Genomic DNA, 19,800 nt, shown 5'->3' with positions numbered 1-19,800 from the left:
AACAACGTGATTTAATATATATATATATATATATATATATATATATATATATATATATATATATATATATATAAATAAGTTCAATAGAAAACCATAATTATTGTTTCTTCAAGGAATCAAATTTTTTTTCAAGTTCTAGAGCTTATTTTTATTGAAAAACAAAACTAAAAATATCTAAATTCATAACTTAATATTGTGAATGTTAAATATATTTTTCGGATTCACCGTATAAATTTTGATTCACATTGTGAATTTGACGATTTTGATATCATTTGAAAAATAATAAAAAGTTATGAATTTCTGTATTTTTAATTTTTTTTTTTTTTGGATAAAAAATAAGTTCTAAAAATTGAAAAAAAGATTGGTTCCTTGGTTAATTATGGTTCTCTATTGAACCTCACTATATATATATATATATATATATATATATATATATATATATATATATATATATATATATATATATATATATATATATATATATATATATATATATATATATATATATATATATATATATGGTGAAGTTCAATAGATTAACCAAATAACCAATGAACCAATCTTTTTTTCAACTTTTAGAATTTTTTTTTATCAAAAAAAAAAACTAAAAATACAGAAATTCATAACTTTTTATCCTTTTTCCAATGATATCAAATTCGATAAAAAAAAATTTTTTTTTTTGGTCAAACTCATAATGTGAATCTTTGAAATGTCACAATGTGAATCTAAATTCACACGGTGAATTCGAAAAATATATGTAACATTCACAATGTTAAGTTATGAATTTAGATATTTTTAATTTTTTTTTTCGACAAAGAATAAGCTCTAGAACTTGAAAAAAAATTTGGTTCCTTGAAGAACCAATAATTATGGTTCTCTCTCTCTCTCTATATATATATATATATATATATATATATATATATATATATATATATATATATATATATATATATATATATATATATAAAGAGAGAGAGAGAGAGAGAGAGAGAGGAAGGATCATTTGAGAACTCAAAGTTTCCCGAGAACCCGAGAACTAAAAGTGAAACGTTAGATCAAAATAAAGTACGGTCAAGATGAAACGTGACGTTTTTGTAAATAATCAGAAAACTAAAGAGGTAGGGGCAAGTCAATTAAATGAGACAAGGGTATTATAGGAAACAAATATATAATTAAATCATATAATAAATCTGAGGGTTTTTTTTTCTTTTTTTTTTAATCAACTCAGTGTTTTTTATAAACATATTTACCATTTAGGTTTTAGATCCCCAGCATTGCCTACTATCTACCCCAAGCGAGCCTCATCGATTCAAGCGACCGTCTTCTTCGATTTCGGTGTCGGTGAGTCCGTCTCCCCCATTCCTGACGCTGACGAGTCACCTCTTCATCACTGCATCTATGTGTTATCAGAGATTTTGCGCTTGTAACTATCTCGTCGTCGATCTGTTGGTTGTAATTATCTCGCCTTCAGTTATGATTTCAATGCTCTCGTTGATTTCCTTCCTCCAAATCAATCCAGTTTGGTGAAATTGCAATCAAATAAATCTCATTTGGTGAAATTGCCATCTATTAGAGCAATCAGAAGGAACAATAAATCATATCAGGTTTGTCGTTTAATCCTCATCTAGAATCTAATGTGTCGTGTTGACTGTGTTTCATGATGCGATTTTGAAATCGTTATGGCTTCAACGACTTTGTCAACTGTTAATATGTGTAGACGAATCTCGATATGTTTATGGAATTGTTGCTTCAGATCTATCGTTCTTCTAATCAATGATCATCAGAACACATTCATATATTAAGATACTTAATATGTTTTTAAAAATAGTTAAATCCTTGTGTTGATTGTAGGTATATAAATAGACACCTGTGTTATTGAAAAATATAGATATTTGTTTGCACTCAACATGTTCGATGAAATGCCTCAATGAGAAATATCACATGTTAACTTCACTTTGACTTCATGAATGATGAACCAATTCCAATTTAAGATTCTGAACAATTTTTTTTGGTTATATTTTGAGAAATGTAGGAGGAGAGAGCCATATTTGTGCACCACAATATGATTTTAAATTGCATCCAGTAAAAACATGCATGTATTCATTTGATGGCTATGCCGAGTATAAGGAAACTTAACTACTATGTTGTCGAACAAAATCTGATCTTGCTTTGGTTTTTTGATGTAATAGATTCAAGCAATTATTAAAATGTCGATCATGGATATTTAGCAAGTTCTTATCATTCTGGAATAATATCTGGATTTATGCTCATCTCTTTATACCTTGAAAGAATGACATCATCTGGAACAACAGTAAGAACTTTTGCAATCTTTTTTCTTGTCTTTTTTTTTCCAATTTGGAATTGGAATAAAAAAATACATACTTTTCCAGTTTAGGGCGGTTGTAATTGGTCTTGGTGCTCTTTTTGTATATATTTTTCTAAGTTGGTGTTGTATTGGAAAGTAAAAAGTTGAATCTTTGGTTACATAAAAATTAGGAAACCATTATGTTGGTAAATAACTATAACCTTTTTGTGCTCTTTTGTATAGAAAAATATTCCATGATCCATTAATATTATTTTTGTTTTCATTACAGAAGTACATTTCTGAAAGAGATTATGAACCATTTGGTATTTTATTATTGTCGTGCAATTTGAAAGTATATAAAAATCATATATTTCATCCATGTAACAAAATTTGAGATTTTTTTTTGAAGTTTTGAGTGAAAATTAACATGAGACATTGGTGGATCTATTAATCGTGAGATAGGTTAATTCTTATTGATTTGATTGGCTGATGCCAGATGATTTTTGTTTATGTTTATTTTATCTTCTTTTTCTAATAGGACATTTTGGAGATTATTAAAGAATTAGATGAATAATTTTTTCGGGCCGTGAATTCCGGTGGAAAATGTCGGCTTTGTTGGAGGTTTTGACTTGCACATTTGCTAACGAAACACCCTCAGGTAAAATCTCATAATTTAAATAAATAACTTTCAATTAAATGGCTTGAAACTTTATGTTCCATGAAATGTACAATTGCTATTGCTTTGTGTATAAGTTCTCATTGCATGACTCCTCAAAATTAGTTGATGTCAGCTCTAGAAAAGGTGTTACAATATTATCATGGAAATTTGATGAAGATAGATATGAATTATATATAATTCACATGTAAATCACATATAATTCACAAATTAATCACATGTAAATCACAACTAAATCATATATTAATTATATAATTCACATATGAATCACATGTAAATCACAAGTGAATCACATATGAATTACTGTGATTCACATGTAATTCACATATGAATCACATGTAATTCACATGTAAATCACAAGTGAATCACATATGAATCACATGTAATTCACGAGTGAATCACATATGAATTACATGTGATTCACATGTAATTCACATATTAATCGCATTTAATTCACATATAAATCACAAGTGAATTACATATCATTTATATGTGATTCACATATAAATCACAAGTGAATAACATATGAATTACATGTGAGTCACATTTAAATCACAAGAGAATCACATATGAATTACGTCTATATTCACACATGCATTTTGTGTGTGTGTTTTCGTTAATTATTTTTTAAAACTTTCTTGTCAATTTCACATTTGAATCTTAAAATATACAATCACATGTGAATATCACATTATATAATCACATTTATATCTTACATGATATAATCACATGTGAATCTTACATGATATATATACATGAGAATTTTTGTGAGTGTTCTTGCATTAATCATTTTTTTTTAAATTTTATTGTAGATTTTGAAGATTTTGGTGGAAAATATTGAAGAGGTGAAAAGTGATAAATTGAAGAAAATATGAAAATTTTGATATGAAGAAATGACAACACTGTGAATCTTTGTAGCATTTTTTATTTCTTTATATGTTATTTTGTATCAAATAAAATTCTTATATTATTATATTTATAAATTGATTAATAAAAATGAGATTTTTTTATGATTTACTTACGAATATTATAGTATAAGAAATATGCATATATGCATTTGAAAAAATATGCATATATGCACCTAAAACGTTGATTTTTTTGGTCAAAAAAATTAGAGTTTTTTTTTCTTTTAGTATTCTAGTTTTTTTTTTTTTAATTTACTGATTATAATTATTTACTTTTTAAAAAAATCCAGTTTTTTTTAAAAATGTTGTTTTTTTTAAATTGCAGATTTTTCTAAAAATATTTTTTTTTTCAATTTTTTTTAAAAATTCATGTTTTCTGAAAACCGTAAAAAAATCTTCATTTTTTTTTAAAAAAATCGGAAATTATTTAAAAAAATATCTGAAATTTGATTTATTATGTTAATTTTTAGAATATTTTATTAATATTTCCAAAAACAAAAAAAATTAAACATTAAATGAGATCGGTAAGATGACGATCATGCACTTAATGAGTTAATTTCGATCTAACGTTCAATCTTTAGTTCTCGGGTTCTCGGAAAAGTATGAGTTCCGAACCGATCTCACCCCTATATATATATATATATATATATATATATATATATATATATATATATATATATATATATATATATATATATATATATATATATATATATATAGGGGTGAGATCGGTTCGGAACTCATATATATATATATATATATATATATATATATATATATATATATATATATATATATATATATATATATATATATATATATATATATAGGGTTAGGTTCATGTGAGACGGCCTAATTTTGTGAGACCGGGAGACGCAATCTTAGCCACTCATTTGGTAGATAAAAAAAACATTTTTAAAATACAAAATAATTGAAAATTTTCGAATTTTTTTTTTCAAATATTATTTTAGGAATTTATATTTTCCAAAAAAAATACCAAAAAAATAAAAAAAAAATACATTTTTTACATATTATAGTAGAATATTAGAATATTCTACATATCTGACAAATCTAGTAGAATATTCTAACATTCTAAAAATCATTTTAGAATATTTACAGTGTAATATTCTATTATAATATTTCACGTATTTTAAAAAAAACGGTAATTTTTTTAGGCAATTAAAGTTCCGAAAATAATAATTAAAAAAAGAATTTTTGGATTTTTCCTTTTATTTTGCATTTTAAAATTATTTTTAGATTTAGTCTCACGGTCTCACAAAATTAGCATGGTCTCAAATGAACCAGAACACATATATATATATATATATATATATATATATATATATATATATATATATATATATATATATATATATATATATATATATATATATATATATATATATACTAGTAGCGTACCCGCGCAATGCGGCGGCGGCGATTTGTTTCATTCCAACGATTAGTTTCCGAACGAAAGTTAGTGTCATTTCAGCGGTCGTCAAATCGTTTCATTTCGATTTGTTTCATTCTGGTGATTTGTTTCTTTCGGCGATCTGTTGTCTTTAATCGACCAACAAATAGTAATTTATGTCTATTACTCTTTATTTGGCAGCGGACGGCGATTGGTTTCATTTAACAAATAATATTTTCTTTCGAGATGCTGTTAAACTTTGTAGTTTAGCCTAAAAACAAAAAACGTTGTATTATGTTTAGTTTAATATAATATTATGTTAATTTGGTTACAAATAATAATATGTTGTTATTATAGGTTAAATATGAAAGTATATTGCTATCATAGTTTGTGCGGTGTAACATTAATATTAACTCATTATAAGTATTTATGATTTATATATTACAATTGTATTATGGAAGATGTCGATGGTGTGGGTACTGATGTTGTGGTATAAGTATTATAACTTGATTGATTTTTCAAAATATGTTATCGTAATAATATTAAATAAAAAGTGTATTGTATTAATAATAAATATATAAAAATATCTAATTATGAAATGTTGGAACCTGAAAGTGAACCTCAAGCAATCCTAAGTACATATTCTGAAGTATGTTGGTTCCGAAGGAAGATGTGATCCGGAACCTGTCCGGAGCTGGAGAAAAGGAGTGAAGTATTTTGAAGAGGAACACATTCCGGAGCTGATCCTGAAGTCTTAAATGTATGATGATCCGGACCAAACCTTCATCTCCGGAACATTACTTGTCCGAATGAAGTTGTTTTGTCTCTTATGCATTTATTACTTTTGTCTTGTATTTTGATGTAACGTTTCATAGGACTTAGTCTAAAGTTGATTTAGGACAATCGGAATGTCAGACTTGTGTCTTTTGTCCAGTCCTATGTAAACACTTGGGTTAATTCACTGTAATATTCTCTCCTATATATATAGGAGCATTCAATACAAGTCAAAAATGGATCTTTCACTCACTTTTGGCATTTACTCTTATCACATTTAAAACATTCTTCTTGTTCTTCATTTATTAACCTTACCTTGATCATTATCTACTTGTTCTCAATTAATGTCTTGATCATTTGTTGAATTGATTATCTAAGACTTGATTGGTCTTTCCAGTCTCGACTTAAACATCCATTATCAAGCAGACATTGATCTCAAGCATTCACTCAAGGTTTGAGTTTTCAAACCTTGTCCCTGCGCATAGATCTTGTTCTCACAATATGGTATCAGAGCTCGAGTGGTTGTCCTTTGAATCCATAAGATCAGGTTATAGTTGGTTTGAATTTACCTTGGTATTTCAACCATTTCTGTGTTAAGGATAAAAGTTCTTCTATATACCACTTAAGCTTGAAGATATCTTGACTTCAATGGCTGCTTCAAATCCTCAGCAAATGATTTCAATGCAAATCGCAAATAGCGTGGGTGGCCCTACACGTGCCCCATTGCTAGTTGTGGAAGAATGTGATCATTGGAAAGTTAGAATGGAAAAGTTTTTACTAGCCAAAGAGAAATGTGAACAAATCTGTAGATCCGTCAAAGAAGGCCCTCATGTTCCTGTAAGAACAGTTGTAAGAGATGCAGCTGCTCAGCTCATGCGAGAGGATGAAGTTCGTCCATCCCCTCTAACTGCTGATGATATTGAGAAGCTGCATGCTGATCAAGTTGCCTTCTCAGAAATGGTGTTTGGTGTTCCTCCATCACTCTTTGAGCACATCAAGCTATGCAAACCAGCCAAAGAAATTTGGGACACTCTTCAGGATCTGATTGAAGGTTCCGAAAATATGAAGGACAAGCGCCTCACCTCGGTTGTCGATGACTTTGACACCTTCACCACTACTCCAGGTGAATCTGTAGCCTCAGCCTCCAACCGATATCAAATCATTGTCAACAACATGACTGCTCATGGGATTGTTCGAACTCCTCTCGAGTACAATCTCAAGTTCATTAACAGTCTTGGTAAAGGATGGGGAAATGTAAAGTCCTGTCTTCAAAGTAATGGTTCTTTAAAAAAATTGAAACTCTATCAACTTTTTGATGAGCTTCAAGGACATGAATCAAACGTTGCTCAAACCATAAGGGAACTTTCCGGAGGACCACTTGCTCTCGTCAGTTCCTTTGAATCAACCATTCCGAACCCACCTGCTCCGAAACCTTACAAACCCACTGTTCCTTTGACTCAGTCATCCTTAACTTCTTTACCCACACACATCTATCCTGACGATGATTCCGAAACCTTAGATTCCGAACTCCGTTTCCAACAAGAATTTGCCTTACTCTCAATGAAATACAAACGACCTTTCAATCCCTCTTACAAGCCATACCAAAACAGATTCAATGCTCCTCACCAAACCCATCCTCAACCATATTCCTCTCCGGAACCGAAACAGACCTCTGAAAATCCTCCTGCATACAAGCCCAAACTCACTAAACCAAACTTCGCTCCGGAATCTTCTCAAAATTCCAAATCAGACAAACCAAAGATCTTGTGTCATAAATGTGGTCATGCAAACCACTTTGCCAAAGATTGTCTAGCTGATGCTCCACAAAAACCAAAAGTCAAGTACTCAACTTATTATGTCCGAAGAGCACAAGAAATGCCTGATAATGAGAAGGCATTTGTTACTACCGTTTCAAGAGATGTCGAAGGATATTGGTCATCTGGAGATGATGATGATTTAGTAACTGGAAGAAACATGTGTTTGATGACAAGACAAACAGTTGAATGTGACGAAGGTTATTGGTCTTCTGGGTTCGAAGATGAAGATGATGTTGCTGAACCTCACTACTGATACATGGCCACTAACGATCCACCAGGTCGAAGCATTGTTCAGCAGGTAAAATCCATGATCTCTGATAATAATTTTGATTTGACTTTATGTGAACCTTATCTGACCCAGATCCAAACAGATATGAACACCATCTATAAAGCCTATGAGTCTACCATAGAAGCTAGTGAGAAGAAGGACTGTGAACTAAGTCGTCTTAGATTACGTTTTGAGGATAAGAAATTGAAAATCGAGTCTCTAGAGCATGAACTTGTAATGTCAAAAGATGAATGTATCATTTTGAAAGATAAATGTGAAATCACTTATTCTGAACGAAAGATTTTGATTTCTGATAACAAACGTCTCAATGCTAAAATAGATGCTTTGCATAACTCTGTAGACATGCTTGAAGCTGACATTCAGATGACTCATAATTTTCGTCATCCATGGTCCAAAGCTCCTGGTCTCGGAAGCGAGTTTCCGAAACCAATTGTTAGTCCCCTGAAGGAATTGCAAAATTTGACATTCATGGGAGAAGTTCTGAACATCAAACATTCGGACACCACTGTTTCTCCCTTGTCACCCCTTCTGGAGACTAAAAGACCTTTTGAGTCCCTAATTCCTGAGTTCCAACCCATAGTTGTCAAATGTCCTGATTCCACGCCTCTTCCGCCTCTGATAAACCTGGACCTGAATCGGACCATGGAATATCATTATAGTCTTCCAAATTGTTTAGACTATGTTCCTAAAAGCAATCACGTAAACAACTGTGTGATTGAGGAAATTATTCCGGAAACAACTGAAGTCAATGCCTCGGAATTTGTATGGTCATCTTTAGATGATAAAGTTGAAGTCTCAAGCCAGATTCATGTGAATCGGATTCCGTAGTTCTTTCAAAAACCAAATTGATTCCCATTACTCCTGAGTTTACAAATCCATCCAAAGGACAAACCTCTAGATCCTATCCTCATTCTAAGAGAAAACCAATGCTGAATAGAAAAGATGTTGTAGATCCCAAGATAGAAGCTAGAAATGCTTACAAAAAGGAAGTTAAGACTAGACAAAATTCCAGGTTCCTTGCTGACTCTAAACCAAATTCATCCCAGAATCCTCGTGTCTCCACTCATAGTCAAAATTCTTTTGTTCCCACAAGGATCCTAAAAAGACCTTCCGAACCTCTTGTTCGTCCAGAACCGAAGGAAGTCCTTAACTCCAAATCACCTCAAGCTCATGTTAATGTTAATGTCAAAACCATCCGAAATACTTCACCGGCACCTCGAAATGTTTCATCTGTCTTTATTGCAAAATCTGATGGTACAATTTTTAAACCGAGAATTTCAAAAAACAATGTGTCATCAAATAAATCCACTGTTTCAAAATCTTCAAACAAAAATCTTGTGTGGAAAATCAAAACCTCTGTTAACAAATCAACAATTCCGGAGGTAACAAAAATTGTCAATCCTTCGGATACCAAAGATCCGAAGAAGTCAGCTCCGGACCCATAAGTAGTTGAATATGACTACTGGATAGATGAAAAGACATTAGCATTCTGTCTGTTTGCAAAGAATTCTAGTAATATCACCCAGAAACACAAAGTTGTTCGCAAGTCACAATCTAAGTTCAAAGCCCATGCCTACGTCCCAAAGTCTAACTCGGAGCCTAAAAACTCCGTTGCTCACTAATTTTGCAAGCACTTTGTGCTTCGGAGCAAGAAACAATATGGTATATTGATAGTGCTTGCTCCATGCACATGACGGGGCAGAAGGACTTTCTGCGAGATTTAAAGCTTTCTCCAAATGCTGGTTACGTGACATATGGCAACAACTCCAATTCTCAAATTCGTGGTTATGGAACTCTCACCAATGGAAATTTCTCTATTTCACATGTTGCTTATGTAGCTGACTTGAAACATAATTTAATAAGTGTTGCTCAGCTCACTGACTCAAGTTGACGTGTGGAATTTTGCAAAAAGTATAGCTATGTGATGACTGAAGACCGAAAAGAATGTTTGATAAAGTTTCTTCGCAACAAGAACATGTACCCGCTTGATATCAACATGATTATTGGCAAACCGCAAATATGCCTTCTTTCCAAAGCCGTTCCTGACGTCAGTTGGTTATGGCACCGAAGGCTCGCACATCTGAACTTTCGGTACATGAATGATCTTGTATCAGGCGAAATGGTAAGAGGTTTACCTCTCCTCAAGTTCGAAAATGATCACTTATGTGCTGCGTGTGAGTGTGGTAAGCAATCCAAGAAGGGTCATCCTGTTATCATAGAAAAGTCCATCTCGGATCCATTGGAACTTCTACACATTGATCTTTGTGGACCATCCACTGTAGAAAGTCTTCATCATAAGAAATACATTCTTGTGATTGTTGATCACTTTACAAGGTTCACCTGGGTTTTCTTCCTAAGGCTGAAATCCGAAACAGCCTCTGAGCTCATCAATTTTATCAAAGGAATAGAAGTTCTTATCAAACTCTCAGTCAGAAGAATCCGAAGTGATAATGGTTCAGAATTTGTTAATTCCACCATTGAGAAATTTCTCACAGAAAAAGGAATCGATCACAACTTTTCAGCTCCCTACACTCCACAACAAAATGGTGTAGTTGAAAGACGTAATAGAACACTTGTTGAAGCCGCTCGATCAATGCTGAACTATGCAAACTTACCACTCTATCTTTGGGCTGAAGCTGTATCCACTGCTTGTTTCACTCAAAATCGAAGTATCATTAATCGACGTCTCAACATGACACCATACGAAGCAATGAATGGTCGAAAGCCAACAATCTCGTTCCTACATGTCTTCGGATGCAGATGCTTCATCAAAAACAACCGTGATCAGCTTACAAAGTTCCAACCTAAAGCTGATGAAGCTATCTTTCTTGGGCACTCTTCCAAATCCAAGGCTTACAAAGTTCTCAACCGAAGAACTCGTGTTCTGGAAGAAAGCTTTAATATTACCTTTGATGACAACTTTGTTCGGAATTCTGGCCCCACTCACGTCACAACTCACATCATGGAGTCTGATGCTCCTCCACCAGGATGTCCGAACCCTCAAACCATTCTTGAGGTTGACTTTGAAACCCTCTTTGGTCCTTCCAAAACCGCTCTTGATTCGGAATCTCGATCAAGACCATCTCTAATTCCAATTACTCCTGCGGAAGCCCCAGTTTCTCACAACCTCTCCGGTCCACCTCCTAACCTACCTCTATTTGATTCCGAACTGTTTCAGCCTTCTCAGGATGAGGGGGAGAATAATGCAAATCCCTCTCTTGAATCAAATGTGGATGGCTTCCAAGATGCAGCTGCCGATTTCGATGACTCTAATCCTCTCAACATTGATGAAAACGAAAATTTCTTTGAGTTCCCTTCTGATGATGATGTCAACCTCTCCGGTTCAGAAGTTTAGGGGGAGCATCATCCCAATATTCAACTCATTCAGGGGGAGCAAATCAATTCCACTGTTGATGTAGGATCTTTGGCTGCACAAGAATTCCCTCGATTGCATGTCTGGACGAAGGATCATCCTCTGAACCAAGTGATAATCAATCCGAATATTGGTGTACAAACTCGCTCAGCTACCAACATCCAAAATGAATGTCATTTTTCAGCATTCATATCCATGGTTGAGCCCAAATCCATCAAGGAAGCTTTAGAGCATGCTGATTGGATTACAGCCATGCAATAAGAGCTAGCAGAATTTGACCGAAATGAAGTCTGGACTCTCGTACCTCCTCCTCAACATTACCCCATTGTCGGTACAAGATGGGTATTTCGCAACAAGCTAGACGATGCAGGAGTTATCATCCGAAATAAGGCAAGATTGGTAGCTAAAGGTTTTACTCAAATTGAAGGTCTTGACTAGGACGAGACATTCGCTCCTGTTGCACGACTTGAAGCTATCAGAATCTTTCTTGCTTATGCTGCCCACAAAGGCTTCAAAGTTTACCAAATGGATGTTAAGAGTGCTTTTCTTAATGGTGAACTAGACACTGAAGTATATCTTCAACAACCTCCCGGATTTATCAATCTTTCCTTTCCAAACTACTGTTATAAACTCCGAAAGGCTGTCTACGGACTCAAGCAAGCTCCTCGGGCTTGGTACGAGACTCTCACCGATTTTCTCAAACGCTCAGGTTTTCAAAGAGGTATTCTTGATCCCTCTCTATTTCAAAGATCAAATGGAAAACATCTCATGTTGGTACAAATTTATGTGGACGACATCATTTTTGGATCTACGGATTCATCTATGGTTGCTGATTTTGCCAAACTTATGGTCAGTCGATTCCAAATGAGCATGAATCGAGAATTAAGCTTCTTTCGTGGCCTTCAAGTCAAACAGACTAACAAAGGTATCTTCATTCACCAAGAGAAGTATATTTTTGAACTTCTCAAGAAATACTCAATGGACACCTGTGCCTCAGCAAAGGTACCCATGGGCTTCGGACACAAAATCTTTGCCGACCCTTCGGGTGTTTCCGTTGATGAGAAGAAGTATCGCGGAATGATTGGATCCTTACTCTATCTCACTTCAAGTCGCCCGGACATTATGTTCTCAAGATGTTTATGTGCCAGATTCCAAGTCAACCGGAAGATGTCTCATCTTTTGGCTGTGAAACAAATATTCCGATACCTCAAAGGTACAAAGAGCCTCGACATCTGGTATCCAGCAAAGTAAAGTTTCCTTCTGCAAGCTTACTCTGATTCAAACTATGGTGGTCTGCAACTCGACAGGAAAAGTACATCAGGAGGATGTCAATTCCTAGGTGGTCGATTAGTCAGCTGGTCATCCAAGAAACAGAACTGTATTGCTCTCTCCACAGCTGAAGCTGAATACATTGATGCTGCCAGCTGTACCTCTCAAGTTCTTTGGATGAAATCTCAACTCTTGGATTATGGTTACCGATTTCAACACATTCCTATTTACTGTGACTCTAAAGGTGCCATTGCAATCTCTCACAATCCAATTCAGCACTCCATGACGAAGCACATTGACATCCGGTACCATTTTATTAAAGATCATGTTCTAAATGGCAACATCGAACTTATTATTGTTCCATCTGACGATGAAATTGCTGATGTCTTTACTAAGGCATTGGACGAAACCAAATTTAATGGTTTTCTGAACAAAATGGGTATGATGATGCCGGATCCTCAATTCTTTCAAGAGACATGTTCTATTTGATAGAAGTATTCAGAAGAAAAATATGCTCCGGACTCAATTATTTTTGCTTCGGAACTATTTTCCCTCTAAATACATAGGATCATTTTACCTGTCTTTATTACTAATTATCCCTTGAGTTTTTAAGCTGTACAGTTCATTCTCTTCATCACGACTATCAAGATCAACCATCATCCGAATCTATATTTCGGAACTCTCTCCATAAAGGAATTCCTGAAAATCCACTCCGGAAAGGCGAATTTCATGTTTGCTCCGGAATTTTCAAAAGTGCTCCGGAAATTTTAAAAAATGCTCCGGAATTTTCAAAAATCTGCTCCGGAATTTCAAATTTGCTCCGGAAATTTCAAAAATGCTCCGGAATTTTCAAAATCTGCTCCGGAATTTCAAATTTGCTCCGGAAATTTCAAAGTGCTCCGGAATTTTCAAAAATGCTCCGGAATTCTCAAAATCCTCTTTTTATCATATATGTTCCGGAACATAATCTTTATCCTCCGGATCATGCACTGTCCGGAACAATTCATCCGGAATACCAAGAGGTAATAAGGTGAAACGGTTTTTTTCAACGGTTACTTTTTAGGAAGATCCTTATCCAATCTTCCTCGATTTGCGTGACACGATTGCACGCCCTCTAAAATGGAAAACGAATTGACAGTTACATTCTCCTCTTTTAGACCAGTTGCCTTGCCCTTTCACCTCACCTGTCTAATCTCTATTTCCCAACATTAAATGCGACCCGATGGATCTTGGATCCTCATCATTACCTTTTTCGACCCGACCCGTCTTTCCCTACCTATAAATACCCCTTCACACTCTCCTTTACCTCTTTACGCACTCTCAACTCTCAAACCTCCCAAAAACCCTCATAGTTCTTCGTGTTCTTCAAGCTTTCTTCATCTTCATCAATGGAGTCCTCCAAGAACCAAGCTTCAACTGCTCCAACTCCCAAGAAATCCATAGCCAGGAAGAAATCATCCAAAGGATCGAAGGGATCATCATCATCTGCAGATCAAGAACCCTTTCTTAGGGACACTACCCAACTGTTCTCCTTGAACCCCCTTGACTACGACGAATCAATCAGGATAATGATTGAGTTCCTTGCACATCATCCTCTCTCCATTCCACTTACCAAAATCCTGATCCTCCACTCCCACTCTCTCATCTTCATCGTGCATTCACTAGCATCAAACTTGAAGATAATGTTCTGTTAACCTCCATTATCGATGATCGCACCATTCCAGTCTACAAAGCAACCTTCCTCAAGGCAATTGGAATTTCACCAAATCCTGCTGGTTTTGAAGTTGTCGAACCAACGGCTGAAGAGTTTCAGACGTTTCTGAACTTTATTGGGTACTCACAAGACTATAGGGCAAAGGACTTCAAGAAGACAGTTGTTTCTGGCCTCTGGACCGTGCTTATGCATCTAATCATCCGTGGGCTATCGGGCAAGCATGGAGGTACTGATACTCTAAGCAGAGATTGGCTGAATGTGGTATTCAACATTTACTTCGGACGCAACAACGCTGTGGATCTTCCGGAAGTATTGTGGCAAGACTTCTGCAAATTCGCCATCAAGAGGAAACCGAACGAGATCTCGAGCCCTAGATTTTGGGCTCTGACGATTGAACAGGTCTTCAAGGAACTCAACATACTCATTCTGGTTAGCACCATTCCTTCGGAGGTATGTGTATCTTTTAAACTCATTAAGGCTTATAGAATTCCGGACCAATCTTCTTTTGGTCCGGTCAGACGTCTTCCGGACAATATGTTGGCCCTCATTCCTTCCGACTCTCCCTTTTTGAAACAACACATTGAGACTTCGGTTGTGTTCGACCCAACATAACCTGCCCCGGTCTCAGTTGAGCCCACTGGAGGAGCCAGAAGTTTTTACAAGGGGTAGCACAGAAAAATTCTCATAAAATATAGTATTATATTTTTTTTTAATTACGCTTCATTAGATATTAGAAACTAACATAAAAGTCTTACATTTTAAAGTTGACCTTTACATCTACCTATTTTTAGAAAACACTTTATTACTCGTTCGATCTTAACATTCATAAGTAGTTTTTTTTTCAACACTACAAATCAGAACAGCGTTCAAAACATCATCACCCATTTTATTACTTCAAGTCGGTATACCATATCGTCATTGCGAAAATTCATTTTTAAATGGTTTCGGTTGCAACAGACAATACCAATGTCAACTTTAAAGATTTAAAATTCATTTAAAGATTTGAAAACCATCACCTATCTCCAATGGAACCCTATAAACACAATTAAAGATTTAAACCTAATTCACCAACAATATAAAAAACGAACAACGAACAAGATAATTAATTAATTTTAGGTTTTCAAATCGAACAACTAAACTAAAATAAAATAATAAAGCATCAAAAATCAAAATAAATAAAACAATATTTGTATTAGTCTCACTAGTATTAAAAAAAGTGAAGCGAAATAGCCGATTGCGGAAGCAACTATTGGGAAAACCCAAAATTTTCACTCCGTCGTTAATTATTAATCAATAGGCCATTGTTCTATCTAATGGGCTACTAAATGATTGAATTTTAGTTTAACCTCCATAGAAGCACATTTGATTTCACCTGTCCACACCTTTTAATATATATCTAAAAAATTCAATTTTTCAATACATATAAGGAGTAATCGAGGGGTAGCACGTGCTACCCCTACCAACATACTAGTTCCGTCATTGGTTGAGCCTACTCTGGAAGAGGCCATTCATGCTAAGTCCGGATCGAAAGTTAAGCAACCAGCCAAACGAAAGGCTTCACCTACCAAGCCTAAGGCCAAAAAGAAATCCAAAGTCAGTGCCCCCTCTCAACAGGAGGGCACCCATGACATTCCGGCTGATTCTGGCCGTCCGCACACTCCTCCTGCCCACTCATCTGAGGTACCCCTCAATGTTTCATCATCACAAGCACACACTCACGGGGAGTCTACACACATTCCACCCTCACCCTCCCAAAAGGGTGATGCCGGTGTTGAACAAAGTTCCTTGCAGCCCCCTGGAACACAACCACGTGTCAAATTTGATATTCCCATTATCTCTTCCACACGCACACACTCCGGAACCACTGTTCTGGAACCCAAGCATCCGGAAGGAGGAGCAGTCTCTCTAACTTCCGATGCCACAACTGGTCTGATACCCGGAAGGCGTACAGGACGACCAGGTTCTAATGATCCTTTGTGGGAAGATTATGTGAACAGGGCCGCATCTTGACGTCCGGATCTTTCTCGAGCTCAAGTGGAGTCAACTCTCATCTCCATGAGGAACAGGGCCATCCAAAGCAAGCTGCCCTTTGTCCCTCCCACTGACGATGAAGCCATCAAAGAAATCACTACGGAGTTACCCCCAATCACCATTCATCAAAGCATCTTCCACACTGATCCGGAAGAAGAAATCTCGGAAGAAGTTATGTTGGAGGAAGAAGCAACAACCGTTCCGGATGCTCATCTCATGACCTCCATTCACTATCAATCCAAAGGATCTGTATCCAAGTCTGCCTTTGACTTCGGATCCTCCTCTACTACCACTCCGGACGACGGCTCCAACTCAAATCTTCAAGAAGACGAGGATGCTACCAAACCGGGTCCATCCTCCAATCCGGACGCTCACCAACCTCCTCCGCAACACTCGGATTCTGATTCAGAATCCTCAACTGGTGACCATGTTGACCCGTTTGCCCTTCTGGAGATCCGCAACAACGTTTCAGACACTATGAATAAAGTGTCAACTGTAGAAGCATCCGTAACAGAGCTGAATTCTAAACTGGAACAAAAAGTCTCCGGACTTGATTCCAAACTTGATGCTATTCTTCAATCTCTCTCCCAACAGTCCGGACCATCCGTAGCAGATAGAGAAGCCCAATTTGACCAGCTGATTTCTATCCGGCTGAAACACACTGTTGAGCAACTTGATTCCAAGTATGATGCTCTTGTCGACAATTATCTCAACACCATCTCCTCCATGCTCAAGGTTCATGACGATCTTGTGTCTGCTACCAACGACCTAATCAAGCAGACTCATGTTCGTCATGAGAAACAAATTCAACGATTAGAGAAGGAGATCCGGAAGAAGGATGAGATGAATCTGATCATTCAACAAGTCCTCATCAAACTCCTGCGCTCAACTTGGAACATTGTGGATGTTCCGAACAGGAAATTTGATGAGATGATTGCAATCCTTAACAGTACATTCAAGCATCTCTCCGAACAAGCTCCCACTTCTGAAGCCTATGACACTCTTACTCTTCAACTCTCCACCGGTCTTCAGAAGGTGTTCTCCAAACTTGATGATATCAAGGAGGACTTATCGCTTGCATCGGTTTCAAGAGTCACCGATGCAAGAGGGGGAGAAGGCCCAAGCAGAAGATGGAAGCCAGCCTCGGAATTCACACTCAGGGATGAGGACCTCGATTCCGAAGAAGAAGATGTTCAATTTGTCTCCGGAATCCTGGGAATCACTGAAGGAAACGAAGGAGATGAAGATTATGAAATTTACATTCCGGATGAAGCTCCCAAAGGGATTCTTGGTCTTCAAGCTCCAAAGTTGACTAATCCGAAGGTGTTATCAGAGGAACAAAAGAGGATATGGTCCGATGTCTCCTGGCCATCCTCTCTTCCGGACGCCTTTGAAATGGCCGTCAAAATGGCTAAGGCAAAATCTTTCCTTACAGCTCAAGCCTTCCGAGCCACTCCCTCTATGCTGCCTCCTACTCCCATTCCGGAACCAAAAATAGCCCCAATTGATCAAAGCTCTCCTCTCCGGACCCCAGATGAAATTCCGGAAGAACCGCTTCCTACTCTTACTCCGGAATTCGTCATTGACGAGAATATGAAGATGGTGATTGATGCACTTCAGAAAGACAAAGGGAAGAAACCGATGACTTCCGAACATCAAGCCTTTCACTCCGGACCTCCTCTCAAACAAAAATATGGATGGTCTGAGGAGGAAATTCACAAGGCACTAGAGGACAGCATCCAGATTCAAGCTTTAAAAGACCATCCCGATCCGATGCGTGACATCTCTCCTCTGTGTCGAGAAGGCATCCTTCAAGCCAAGGAAATCATCCCAACTCTCTACTATGACGTTCCCTCAAATGACTCTGATCAACTGTATCTTCCTCTCTCTCATTTCAGCAAATTCTACACGAAGTTTGCTCCGCTCCACCCAAACGACAATCCGGAAGTGATCATCCGGACAGAGCGTGAAAGGCTCAAAACCTTCTATGCAAAAACTGCTCAACCCTTCAAGGAAGTTTGGTCAAGAAAGAGGATCACCAAAGTTCATGGCTTTGGAAGAAAAATTTTGGTAAAATTTGAGCTGAACTGTCCTCTATTCCGTTTTCATCTCCTCCAGAACAAGCCAACTCCCCGGACCGTTACTGATGAGGATTTTCCCTCAATGAATCCGAACGATATCCTTACCCTAGCTGCTTACTTCAGAGAAAATCAAAAGGATGACATCAGTATGGGTGCCTATCACGCAGCTCTCAGCTTTCTCAAAAACTATGTTGCTGAGTTCTGCCGCTGTGATTATGAACTTGTTCGTCTCTACGGAACCGAACAATTCGTTGCAAAGATCGACTTTGTTCTTCCGGAAGCTGAAATTCTTGCAGATGGTCCGATCGAAGAACCGGTTCTAGGGTTTTTCTACACCACCAGAAGAACAAACAAGAAGGACTTCTTCCGAGTCCTTGACAAACACCTGGTTCCCACCAAAGCTCTGCAGAAGTTCATATCCCGGGCGTCCAAGTCTGATGCTCCGGAATAGGTTAAGGCAAAGTTTGTAAGTCAACTGACTTGGTACATTGCTGTACGTGAATGGTTGTTCCGAGCATACACCTTCATCAAGGAAGAAATAAACTAAGCTTGATGGATTGCTAAGTTGACTTAGGGGGAGATTGTTGGAACCTGAAAGTGAACCTCTAGCAATCCTAAGTACATATTCCGAAGTATGTTGGTTCCGAAGGAAGATGTGATCCAGAACCTGTCCGGAGCTGGAGAAAAGGAGTGAAGTATTTTGAAGAGGAACACATTCCGGAGGTGATCCTGAAGTCCGGAATGTATGATGATCTGGACCAAACCTTCATCTCCGGAACATTACTTGTCCGGAATGAAGTTGTTTTGTCTCTTATGCATTAATTACTTTTGTCTTGTATTTTGATGTAACGTTTCATAGGACTTAGTCTAAAGTTGATTTAGGACAATCAGAATGTCAGACTTGTGTCTTTTGTCCAGTCCTATGTAAACACTTGGGTTAATTCACTGTAATATTCTCTCCTATATATATAGGAGCATTCAATACAAGTCAAAAATGGATCTTTCACTCACTTTTGGCATTTACTCTTATCACAGTTAAAACATTCTTCTTGTTCTTCATTTATTAACCTTACCTTGATCATTATCTACTTGTTCTCAATTAATGTCTTGATCATTTGTTGAATTGATTATCTAAGACTTGACTGGTCTTTCCAG

Source organism: Lactuca virosa, chromosome 1, assembly GCF_052849685.1.
Source record: "Lactuca virosa cultivar CGN04683 chromosome 1, Lactuca_virosa_CGN04683_v6, whole genome shotgun sequence".
Taxonomy (NCBI): Eukaryota; Viridiplantae; Streptophyta; class Magnoliopsida; order Asterales; family Asteraceae; genus Lactuca; species Lactuca virosa.
Note: the sequence above shows the minus strand (reverse complement) of the source record.